Source organism: Scyliorhinus torazame, chromosome 25, assembly GCF_047496885.1.
Source record: "Scyliorhinus torazame isolate Kashiwa2021f chromosome 25, sScyTor2.1, whole genome shotgun sequence".
NCBI classification, from domain to species: domain Eukaryota; kingdom Metazoa; phylum Chordata; class Chondrichthyes; order Carcharhiniformes; family Scyliorhinidae; genus Scyliorhinus; species Scyliorhinus torazame.
Window position 1 is genome coordinate 23,584,858 of NC_092731.1, and position 12,067 is coordinate 23,596,924.

The window sequence follows — 12,067 nt, forward strand, 5'->3', positions numbered from 1 at the left end:
CAGCAGGGTGAGGATCACTCACTGTGTAACTGTACAGAGTGACTGTTTATTCAGCAGGGTGAGGATCACTCACTGTGTAACTGAACAGAGTCACTGTTTATTCAGCAGGGTGAGGATCACTCACTGTGAACTGTACAGAGTCACTGTTTATTCAGTAGGGTGAGGATCACTCACTGTGTAACTGTACAGAGTAACTGTTTATTCTGCAGGGTGAGGATCACTCACTGTGGAACTGTACAGAGTCACTGTTTATTCAGCAGGGTGAGGATCACTCACTGTGTAACTGTACCGAGTGACTGTTTATTCAGCAGGGTGAGGATCACTCTCTGTGTAACTGTACAGAGTCACTGTTTATTCAGCAGCTTGAGGATCACTCACTGTGTAACTGTACAGAGTGATTGTTTATTCAGCAGGGTGAGGATCACTCACTGTGTAACTGTACAGAGTCACTGTTTATTCAGGGTGAGGATCACTCACCGTGTAACTGTACAGAGTCACTGTGTATTCAGCAGAGTGAGGATCACTCACTGTGTAACTGTACAGAGTCACTGTTTATTCAGCAGAGTGAGGATCACTCACTGTGCAACTGTACAGAGTCACTGTTTATTCAGCAGGGTAAGGATCACTCACTGTGTAACTGTACAGAGTCACTGTTTATTCAGCAGGGTGAGGATCACTCACTGTGCAACTGTACAGAGTCACTGTTTATTCAGCAGGGTGAGGATCACTCACTCTGTAACTGTACAGAGTCACTGTTTATTCAGCAGGATGAGGATCACTCACTGTGTAACTGTACAGAGTCACTGTTTATTCAGCAGAGTGTGGATCACTCACTGTGTCACTGTACAGAGTGACTGTTTATTCAGCAGGGTGAGGATCACTCACTGTGTAACTGTACAGAGTCACTGTTTATTCAGCGGGGTGAGGATCACTCACTGTGTAACTGTACAGAGTCCCTGTTTATTCAGCAGGGTGAGGATCACTCACTGTGTAACTGTACAGAGTGACTGTTTATTCTGCAGGGTGAGGATCACTCACTGTGGAACTGTACAGAGTCACTGTTTATTCAGCAGGGTGAGGATCACTCACTGTGTAACTGTACAGAGTCACTGTTTATTCAGCAGGGTGAGGATCACTCACTGTGTAACTGTACAGAGTCACTGTTTATTCAGCAGGGTGAGGATCACTCACTGTTTAACTGTACCGAGTCACTGTTTATTCAGCAGGGTGAGGATCACTCACTGTGTAACTGTACCGAGTGACTGTTTATTCAGCAGGGTGAGGATCACTCACTGTGTAACTGTACAGAGTCACTGTTTATTCAGCAGGGTGAGGATCACTCTCTGTGTAACTGTACAGAGTCACTGTTTATTCAGCAGCTTGAGGATCACTCACTGTGTAACTGTACAGAGTGATTGTTTATTCAGCAGGGTGAGGATCACTCACTGTGTAAATGTACAGAGTCACTGTTTATTCAGGGTGAGGATCACTCACTGTGTAACTTTACAGAGTCACTGTTTATTCAGCAGGGTGAGGATCACTCACTGTGTAACTGTACAGAGTCACTGTGTATTCAGCAGAGTGAGGATCACTCACTGTGTAACTGTACAGAGTCACTGTGTATTCAGCAGAGTGAGGATCACTCACTGTGTAACTGTACAGAGTCACTGTTTATTCAGCAGGGTGAGGATCACTCACTGTGTAACTGTACAGAGTGACTGTTTATTCAGCAGGGTGAGGATCACTCACTGTGTAACTGTACAGAGTAACTGTTTATTCAGCAGTTTAAGGATCCCTCACTGTAACTGTAGGAAGTGACTGTTTATTCAGCAGGGTGAGGATCACTCACTGTGTAACTGTACAGAGTGACTGTTTATTCAGCAGTGTGAGGATCACTCACTGTGTAACTGTACAGAGTCACTGTGTATTCAGCAGAGTGAGGATCACTCACTGTGTAACTGTACAGTGTCACTGTTTATTCAGCAGAGTGAGGATCACTCACTGTGTAACTGTACAGAGTCACTGTTTATTCAGCAGGGTAAGGATCACACACTGTGGAACTGTACAGAGTCACTGTTTATTCCGCAGGGTGAGGGTCACTCACTGTGTAACTGTACAGAGTGACTGTTTATTCAGCTGGGTGAGGATCACTCACTGTGTAACTGTACCGAGTCACTGTTTATTCAGCAGGGTGAGGAGCACTCACTGTGTAACTGTACCGAGTGACTGTTTATTCAGCAGGGTGAGGATCACTCACTGTGTAACTGTACAGAGTCACTGTTTATCCAGCAGGGTGAGAATCACTCACTGTGTAACTGTACAGAGTCACTGTTTATTCAACAGCTTGAGGATCACTCACTGTGTAACTGTACAGAGTGATTGTTTATTCAGCAGAGTGAGGATCACTCACTGTGTAACTGTACAGAGTCACTGTTTATTCAGCAGGGTAAGGATCACTCACTGTGTAACTGTACAGAGTCACTGTTTATTCAGCAGGGTGAGGATCACTCACTGTGCAACTGTACAGAGTCACTGTTTATTCAGCAGGGTGAGGATCACTCACTGTGTAAGTGTACAGAGTGACTGTTTATTCAGCATGGTGAGGATCACTCACTGTGTAACTGTACAGAGTGACTGTTTATTCAGCAGGGTGAGGATCACTCACTGTGTAACTGTACAGAGTGACTGTTTATTCAGCAGGGTGAGGATCACTCACTGTGTAACTGTACAGAGTGACTGTTTATTCAGCAGGGTGAGGATCACTCACTGTGTAACTGTACAGAGTCACTGTTTATTCAGCAGAGTAAGGACACTCACTGTGTAACTGTACAGAGTCACTGTTTATTCAGGAGGGTGAGGGTCACTCACTGTGTAACTGTACAGAATGACTGTTCATTCAGCAGGGTGAGGATCACTCACTGTGTAACTGTACAGAGTAACTGTTTATTCAGCAGTTTAAGGATCCCTCACTGTAACTGTAGGAAGTGACTGTTTATTCAGCAGGGTGAGGATCACTCACTGTGTAACTGAACAGAGTGACTGTTTATTCAGCAGGGTGAGGATCACTCACTGTGTAACTGTACAGAGTGACTGTTTATTCAGCAGGGTGAGGATCACTCACTGTGTAACTGTACAGAGTCACTGTTTATTCAGCAGGGTGAGGATCACTCACTGTGTAACTGTACAGAGTCACTGTTTATTCAGCAGGGTAAGGACACTCACTGTGTAACTGTACAGAGTGACTGTTCATTCAGCAGGGTGAGGATCACTCAATGTGTAACTGTACAGAATAACTTTTTATTCAGCAGGATGAGGATCACTCACTGTATAACTGTACAGAGTGACTGTTTATTCAGCAGGGTGAGGATCACTCACTGTGTAACTGTACAGAGTGACTGTTTATTCAGCAGTGTGAGGCACACTCACTGTGTAACTGTACAGTGTCACTGTTTATTCAGCAGGGTGAGGATCACTCACTGTGTAACTGTACAGAGTAACTGTTTATTCAGCAGGGTGAGGATCACTCACTGTGTAACTGTACAGAGTGACTGTTTATTCAGCAGGGTGAGGATCACTCACTGTGTAACTGTACAGAGTCACTGTTTATTCAGCAGGGTGAGGATCACTCACTGTGTAACTGTACAGAGTCACTGTTTATTCAGTAGGGTGAGGATCACTCATTGTGTAACTGTACAGAGTCACTGTTTATTCAGCAGGGTGAGGGTCACTCACTGTGTAACTGTACAGAATGACTGTTCAGTCAGCAGGGTGAGGATCACTCACTGTGTTACTGTACAGAGTAACTGTTCATTCAGCAGTTTAAGGATCCCTCACTGTAACTGTAGGAAGTGACTGTTTATTCAGCAGGGTGAGGATCACTTACTGTGTAACTGTACAGAGTGACTGTTCATTCAGCAGGGTAAGGATCACTCACTGTGTAACTGTACAGAGTCACTGTTTATTCAGCAGGGTGAGGATCACTCACTGTGCAACTGTACAGAGTCACTGTTTATTCAGCAGGGTGAGGTATCACTCACTGTGTAACTGTACAGAGTGACTGTTTATTCAGGAGGGTGAGGATCACTCACTGTGTATCTGTACAGAGTCACTGTTTATTCAGCAGTGTGAGGATCACTCACTGTGTAACTGTACAGAGTAACTGTTTATTCAGCAGGGTGAGGAGCACTCACTGTGTAACTGTACAGAGTCACTGTTTATTCAGCAGGATGAGGATCACTCATTGTGTATCTGTACAGAGTCACTGTTTATTCAGCAGTGTGAGGGTCACTCACTGTGTATCTGTACAGAGTCACTGTTTATTCAGCAGGGTGAGGATCACTCACTCTGTAACTGTACAGAGTCACTGTTTATTCAGCAGGATGAGGATCACTCACTGTGTAACTGTACAGGGTCACTGTTTATTCAGCAGGGTGAGGACCACTCACTGTGTAACTGTACAGAGTGACTGTTTATTCAGCAGGGTGAGGATCACTCACTGTGTAACTGTACAGAGTCACTGTTTATTCAGCAGCGTGTGGATCACTCACTGTGTAACTGTACAGAGTCACTGTTTATTCAGCAGGGTGAGAATCACTCACTGTGTAACTGTACAGAGTAACTGTTTATTCAGCAGGGTGAGGACCACTCACTGTGTAACTGTGCAGAGTCACTGTTTATTCAGCAGGATAAGGATCACTCACTGTGTAACTGTACAGAGTCACTGTTTATTCAGCAGGGTGAGGATCACTCACTGTGTAACTGAACAGAGTCACTGTTTATTCAGCAGGGTGAGGATCACTCACTGTGAACTGTACAGAGTCACTGTTTATTCAGTAGGGTGAGGATCACTCACTGTGTAACTGTACAGAGTCACTGTTTATTCAGCAGGGTGAGGATCACTCACTGTGTAACTGAACAGAGTCACTGTTTATTCAGCAGGGTGAGGATCACTCACTGTGTAACTGTACAGAGTCACTGTTTATTCAGCAGGGTGAGGATCACTCACTGTTTAACTGTACCGAGTCACTGTTTATTCAGCAGGGTGAGGATCACTCACTGTGTAACTGTACCGAGTGACTGTTTATTCAGCAGGGTGAGGATCACTCACTGTGTAACTGTACAGAGTCACTGTTTATTCAGCAGGGTGAGGATCACTCTCTGTGTAACTGTACAGAGTCACTGTTTATTCAGCAGCTTGAGGATCACTCACTGTGTAACTGTACAGAGTGATTGTTTATTCAGCAGGGTGAGGATCACTCACTGTGTAACTGTACAGAGTCACTGTTTATTCAGGGTGAGGATCACTCACTGTGTAACTTTACAGAGTCACTGTTTATTCAGCAGGGTGAGGATCACTCACTGTGTAACTGTACAGAGTCACTGTGTATTCAGCAGAGTGAGGATCACTCACTGTGTAACTGTACAGAGTCACTGTGTATTCAGCAGAGTGAGGATCACTCACTGTTTAACTGTACAGAGTCACTGTTTATTCAGCAGAGTGAGGATCACTCACTGTGTAACTGTACAGAGTCACTGTTTATTCAGCAGGGTAAGGATCACTCACTGTGTAACTGTACAGAGTCACTGTTTATTCAGCAGGGTGAGGATCACTCACTGTGCAACTGTACAGAGTCACTGTTTATTCAGCAGGGTGAGGATCACTCACTGTGTAACTGTACAGAGTGACTGTTTATTCAGCATGGTGAGGATCACTCACTGTGTAACTGTACAGAGTGACTGTTTATTCAGCAGGGTGAGGATCACTCACTGTGTAACTGTACAGAGTGACTGTTTCTTCAGCAGGGTGAAGATCACTCACTGTGTAACTGTACAGAGTAACTGTTTATTCAGCAGTTTAAGGATCCCTCACTGTAACTGTAGGAAGTGACTGTTTATTCAGCAGGGTGAGGATCACTCACTGTGTAACTGTACAGAGTGACTGTTTATTCAGCAGTGTGAGGATCACTCACTGTGTAACTGTACAGAGTGACTGTTTATTCAGCAGGGTGAGGATCACTCACTGTGTAACTGTACAGAGTCACTGTGTATTCAGCAGAGTGAGGATCACTCACTGTGTAACTGTACAGAGTCACTGTGTATTCAGCAGAGTGAGGATCACTCACTGTGTAACTGTACAGAGTCACTGTTTATTCAGCAGAGTGAGGATCACTCACTGTGTAACTGAACAGAGTCACTGTTTATTCAGCAGGGTAAGGATCACTCACTGTGGAACTGTACAGAGTCACTGTTTATTCAGCAGGGTGAGGATCACTCACTGTGTAACTGAACAGAGTCACTGTTTATTCAGCAGGGTGAGGATCACTCACTGTGTAACTGTACAGAGTCACTGTTTATTCAGCAGGGTGAGGATCACTCACTGTGTAACTGTACAGAGTCACTGTTTATTCAGCAGGGTGAGGATCACTCACTGTGTAACTGTACAGAGTGACTGTTTATTCAGCAGGGTGAGGATCACTCACTGTGTAACTGTACAGAGTCACTGTTTATTCAGCAGGGTGAGGATCACTCACTGTGTAACTGTACAGAGTCACTGTTTATTCAGCAGGGTGAGGATCACTCACTGTGGAACTGTACAGAGTCACTGTTTATTCAGCAGGGTGAGAATCACTCACTGTGTAACTGTACAGAGTCACTGTTTATTCAGCAGCTTGAGGATCACTCACTGTGTAACTGTACAGAGCGATTGTTTATTCAGCAGGGTGAGGATCACTCACTGTGTAACTGTACAGAGTCACTGTTTATTCAGGGTGAGGATCACTCACTGTGTAACTTTACAGAGTCACTGTTTATTCAGCAGGGTGAGGATCACTCACTGTGTAACTGTACAGAGTCACTGTGTATTCAGCAGAGTGAGGATCACTCACTGTGTAACTGTACAGAGTCACTGTGTATTCAGCAGAGTGAGGATCACTCACTGTGTAACTGTACAGAGTCACTGTTTATTCAGCAGAGTGAGGATCACTCACTGTGTAACTGTACAGAGTCACTGTTTATTCAGCAGGGTAAGGATCACTCACTGTGTAACTGTACAGAGTCACTGTTTATTCAGCAGGGTGAGGATCACTCACTGTGCAACTGTACAGAGTCACTGTTTATTCAGCAGGGTGAGGATCACTCACTGTGTAACTGTACAGACTGACTGTTTATTCAGCATGGTGAGGATCACTCACTGTGTAACTGTACAGAGTGACTGTTTATTCAGCAGGGTGAGGATCACTCACTGTGTAACTGTACAGAGTGACTGTTTATTCAGCAGGGTGAGGATCACTCACTGTGTAACTGTACAGAGTGACTGTTTATTCAGCATGGTGAGGATCACTCACTGTGTAACTGTACAGAGTGACTGTTTATTCAGCAGGGTGAGGATCACTCACTGTGTAACTGTACAGAGTCACTGTTTATTCAGCAGGGTGAAGATCACTCACTGTGTAACTGTACAGAGTGACTGTTTATTCAGCATGGTGAGGATCACTCACTGTGTAACTGTACAGAGTGACTGTTTATTCAGCAGGGTGAGGATCACTCACTGTGTAACTGTACAGAGTCACTGTTTATTCAGCAGGGTGAGGATCACTCACTGTGTAACTGTACAGAGTGACTGTTTATTCAGCAGGGTGAGGATCACTCACTGTGTAACTGTACAGAGTCACTGTTTATTCAGCAGGGTGAGGATCACTCACTGTGTAACTGTACAGAGTCACTGTTTATTCAGCAGGGTGAGGATCACTCACTGTGTAACTGTACAGAGTCACTGTTTATTCAGCAGGGTGAGAATCACTCACTGTGTAACTGTACAGAGTCACTGTTTATTCAGCAGCTTGAGGATCACTCACTGTGTAACTGTACAGAGCGATTGTTTATTCAGCAGGGTGAGGATCACTCACTGTGTAACTGTACAGAGTCACTGTTTATTCAGGGTGAGGATCACTCACTGTGTAACTTTACAGAGTCACTGTTTATTCAGCAGGGTGAGGATCACTCACTGTGTAACTGTACAGAGTCACTGTGTATTCAGCAGAGTGAGGATCACTCACTGTGTAACTGTACAGAGTCACTGTGTATTCAGCAGAGTGAGGATCACTCACTGTGTAACTGTACAGAGTCACTGTTTATTCAGCAGAGTGAGGATCACTCACTGTGTAACTGTACAGAGTCACTGTTTATTCAGCAGGGTAAGGATCACTCACTGTGTAACTGTACAGAGTCACTGTTTATTCAGCAGGGTGAGGATCACTCACTGTGCAACTGTACAGAGTCACTGTTTATTCAGCAGGGTGAGGATCACTCACTGTGTAACTGTACAGACTGACTGTTTATTCAGCATGGTGAGGATCACTCACTGTGTAACTGTACAGAGTGACTGTTTATTCAGCAGGGTGAGGATCACTCACTGTGTAACTGTACAGAGTGACTGTTTATTCAGCAGGGTGAGGATCACTCACTGTGTAACTGTACAGAGTGACTGTTTATTCAGCATGGTGAGGATCACTCACTGTGTAACTGTACAGAGTGACTGTTTATTCAGCAGGGTGAGGATCACTCACTGTGTAACTGTACAGAGTCACTGTTTATTCAGCAGGGTGAAGATCACTCACTGTGTAACTGTACAGAGTGACTGTTTATTCAGCATGGTGAGGATCACTCACTGTGTAACTGTACAGAGTGACTGTTTATTCAGCAGGGTGAGGATCACTCACTGTGTAACTGTACAGAGTCACTGTTTATTCAGCAGGGTGAAGATCACTCACTGTGTAACTGTACAGAGTAACTGTTTATTCAGCAGTTTAAGGATCCCTCACTGTAACTGTAGGAAGTGACTGTTTATTCAGCAGGGTGAGGATCACTCACTGTGTAACTGTACAGAGTGACTGTTTATTCAGCAGGGTGAGGATCACTCACTGTGTAACTGTACAGAGTGACTGTTTATTCAGCAGGGTGAGGATCACTCACTGTGTAACTGTACAGAGTGACTGTTTATTCAGCAGGGTGAGGATCACTCACTGTGTAACTGTACAGAGTCACTGTTTATTCAGCAGGGTAAGGACACTCACTGTGTAACTGTACAGAGTGACTGTTCATTCAGCAGGGAATGGATCACTCAATGTGTAACTGTACAGAATAACTGTTTATTCAGCAGGATGAGGATCACTCACTGTATAACTGTACAGAGTGACTGTTTATTCAGCAGGGTGAGGATCACTCTCTGTGTAACTGTACAGAGTCGCTGTTTATTCAGCAGGGTGAGGATCACTCACTGTGTAACTGTACAGACTGACTGTTTATTCAGCATGGTGAGGATCACTCACTGTGTAACTGTACGGAGTGACTGTTTATTCAGCAGGGTGAGGATCACTCACTGTGTAACTGTACAGAGTGACTGTTTATTCAGCAGGGTGAGGATCACTCACTGTGTAACTGTACAGAGTCACTGTTTATTCAGCAGTGTGAGGATCACTCACTGTGTAACTGTACAGAGTCACTGTTTATTCAGCAGGGTAAGGACACTCACTGTGTAACTGTACAGAGTCACTGTTTATTCAGCAGGGTGAGGATCACTCACTGTGTAACTGAACAGAGTCACTGTTTATTCAGCAGGGTGAGGATCACTCACTGTGTAACTGTACAGAGTTACTGTTTATTCAGCAGGGTGAGGATCACTCACTGTTTAACTGTACCGAGTCACTGTTTATTCAGCAGGGTGAGGATCACTCACTGTGTAACTGTACCGATTGACTGTTTATTCAGCAGGGTGAGGAACACTCACTGTGTAACTGTACAGAGTAACTGTTTATTCAGCAGGGTGAGAATCACTCACTGTGTAACTGTACAGAGTCACTGTTTATTCAGCAGCTTGAGGATCACTCACTGTGTAACTGTACAGAGCGATTGTTTATTCAGCAGGGTGAGGATCACTCACTGTGTAACTGTACAGAGTCACTGTTTATTCAGGGTGAGGATCACTCACTGTGTAACTTTACAGAGTCACTGTTTATTCAGCAGGGTGAGGATCACTCACTTTGTAACTGTACAGAGTCACTGTGTATTCAGCAGAGTGAGGATCACTCACTGTGTAACTGTACAGAGTCACTGTGTATTCAGCAGAGTGAGGATCACTCACTGTGTAACTGTACAGAGTCACTGTTTATTCAGCAGAGTGAGGATCACTCACTGTGTAACTGTACAGAGTCACTGTTTATTCAGCAGGGTAAGGATCACTCACTGTGTAACTGTACAGAGTCACTGTTTATTCAGCAGGGTGAGGATCACTCACTGTGCAACTGTACAGAGTCACTGTTTATTCAGCAGGGTGAGGATCACTCACTGTGTAACTGTACAGACTGACTGTTTATTCAGCATGGTGAGGATCACTCACTGTGTAACTGTACAGAGTGACTGTTTATTCAGCAGGGTGAGGATCACTCACTGTGTAACTGTACAGAGTGACTGTTTATTCAGCAGGGTGAGGATCACTCACTGTGTAACTGTACAGAGTCACTGTTTATTCAGCAGGGTGAGGATCACTCACTGTGTAACTGTACAGAGTCACTGTTTATTCAGCAGGGTAAGGACACTCACTGTGTAACTGTACAGAGTCACTGTTTATTCAGCAGGGTGAGGGTCACTCACTGTGTAACTGTACAGAATGACTGTTCATTCAGCAGGGTGAGGATCACTCACTGTGTAACTGTACAGAGTAACTGTTTATTCAGCAGTTTAAGGATCCCTCACTGTAACTGTAGGAAGTGACTGTTTATTCAGCAGGGTGAGGATCACTCACTGTGTAACTGTACAGAGTGACTGTTTATTCAGCAGGGTGAGGATCACTCACTGTGTAACTGTACAGAGTGACTGTTTATTCAGCAGGGTGAGGATCACTCACTGTGTAACTGTACAGAGTCACTGTTTATTCAGCAGGGTGAGGATCACTCACTGTGTAACTGTACAGAGTCACTGTTTATTCAGCAGGGTAAGGACACTCACTGTGTAACTGTACAGAGTGACTGTTCATTCAGCAGGGTGAGGATCACTCAATGTGTAACTGTACAGAATAACTGTTTATTCAGCAGGATGAGGATCACTCACTGTATAACTGTACAGAGTGACTGTTTATTCAGCAGGGTGAGGATCACTCACTGTGTAACTGTACAGAGTCGCTGTTTATTCAGCAGGGTGAGGATCACTCACTGTGTAACTGTACAGACTGACTGTTTATTCAGCATGGTGAGGATCACTCACTGTGTAACTGTACAGAGTGACTGTTTATTCAGCAGGGTGAGGATCACTCACTGTGTAACTGTACAGAGTGACTGTTTATTCAGCAGGGTGAGGATCACTCACTGTGTAACTGTACAGAGTCACTGTTTATTCAGCAGGGTGAGGATCACTCACTGTGTAACTGTACAGAGTCACTGTTTATTCAGCAGGGTAAGGACACTCACTGTGTAACTGTACAGAGTCACTGTTTATTCAGCAGGGTGAGGGTCACTCACTGTGTAACTGTACAGAATGACTGTTCATTCAGCAGGGTGAGGATCACTCACTGTGTAACTGTACAGAGTAACTGTTTATTCAGCAGTTTAAGGATCCCTCACTGTAACTGTAGGAAGTGACTGTTTATTCAGCAGGGTGAGGATCACTCACTGTGTAACTGTACAGAGTGACTGTTTATTCAGCAGGGTGAGGATCACTCACTGTGTAACTGTACAGAGTGACTGTTTATTCAGCAGGGTGAGGATCACTCACTGTGTAACTGTACAGAGTCACTGTTTATTCAGCAGGGTGAGGATCACTCACTGTGTAACTGTACAGAGTCACTGTTTATTCAGCAGGGTAAGGACACTCACTGTGTAACTGTACAGAGTGACTGTTCATTCAGCAGGGTGAGGATCACTCAATGTGTAACTGTACAGAATAACTGTTTATTCAGCAGGATGAGGATCACTCACTGTATAACTGTACAGAGTGACTGTTTATTCAGCAGGGTGAGGATCACTCACTGTGTAACTGTACAGAGTCGCTGTTTATTCAGCAGGGTGAGGATCACTCA